Source organism: Triticum aestivum, unplaced genomic scaffold (genome assembly GCF_018294505.1).
Source record: "Triticum aestivum cultivar Chinese Spring unplaced genomic scaffold, IWGSC CS RefSeq v2.1 scaffold50442, whole genome shotgun sequence".
Classification (NCBI taxonomy): domain Eukaryota; kingdom Viridiplantae; phylum Streptophyta; class Magnoliopsida; order Poales; family Poaceae; genus Triticum; species Triticum aestivum.
In genome coordinates this window covers 1-1,006 of record NW_025294915.1, presented here as the reverse complement: position 1 = coordinate 1,006, position 1,006 = coordinate 1, and the positions used below count along the sequence as shown (strand labels likewise).

General features: G+C 51.1%; 2 non-coding genes across 2 annotated transcripts; both read left to right on the top strand.

Moving 5' to 3' along the window:
• The first annotated feature begins 167 nt into the window (after positions 1-167).
• Positions 168-286, top strand: LOC123179021 (5S ribosomal RNA). The gene has a single exon (XR_006490042.1). It is a non-coding gene; the product is annotated as a 5S ribosomal RNA (ribosomal RNA).
• A 301-nt stretch (positions 287-587) lies between these two features.
• On the top strand, positions 588-706 carry LOC123179022 (5S ribosomal RNA). Its single transcript, XR_006490043.1, has one exon. It is a non-coding gene; the product is annotated as a 5S ribosomal RNA (ribosomal RNA).
• The last annotated feature ends 300 nt before the right edge of the window (positions 707-1,006 follow it).

Genomic DNA, 1,006 nt, shown 5'->3' with positions numbered 1-1,006 from the left:
CGTGTTCTGAAAGGGGTCGAAACCATGGTAAATAGGCACTGGTGCAGTTGAACCGTGGTAAAACTCGTCTCCGTAGTTGAGCGGGAGCGGCCAAAGGAATGTGCAATCGTGTGTGTAGTGGAGCTGGGAGGGGCAAGCATAAGGTACGAAGACGGGGGTAACATGTCGGATGCGATCATACCAGCACTAAAGCACCGGATCCCATCAGAACTCCGAAGTTAAGCGTGCTTGGGCGAGAGTAGTACTGGGATGGGTGACCTCCTGGGAAGTCCTCGTGTTGCATTCCCTTTTTAATTTTTTTGCACCGCGTGCAAAACAAAACGCACGAGCGCGACGTATGTTTAGCACGTTTTATTATTTTGCACGTGTACGGTAAGTTTTAGCTCGCTGCTCATTATTCACGCGTCTAGCGGCGGCAAGCGTGTTCTGAAAGGGGTCGAAACCATGGTAAATAGGCACTGGTGCAGTTGAACCGTGGTAAAACTCGTCTCCGTAGTTGAGCGGGAGCGGCCAAAGGAATGTGCAATCGTGTGTGTAGTGGAGCTGAGAGGGGCAAGCATAAGGGACGAAGACGGGGGTAACATGTCGGATGCGATCATACCAGCACTAAAGCATCGGATCCCATCAGAACTCCGAAGTTAAGCGTGCTTGGGCGAGAGTAGTACTGGGATGGGTGACCTCCTGGGAAGTCCTCGTGTTGCATTCCCTTTTTAATTTTTTTGCACCGCGTGCAAAACAAAACGCACGAGCGCGACGTATGTTTAGCACGTTTTATTATTTTGCACGTTTACGGTAAGTTTTAGCTCGCTGCTCATTATTCACGCGTCTAGCGGCGGCAAGCGTGTTCTGAAAGGGGTCGAAACCATGGTAAATAGGCACTGGTGCAGTTGAACCGTGGTAAAACTCGTCTCCGTAGTTGAGCAGGAGCGGCCAAAGGAATGTGCAATCGTGTGTGTAGTGGAGCTGGGAGGGGCAAGCATAAGGGACGAAGACGGGGGTAACATGT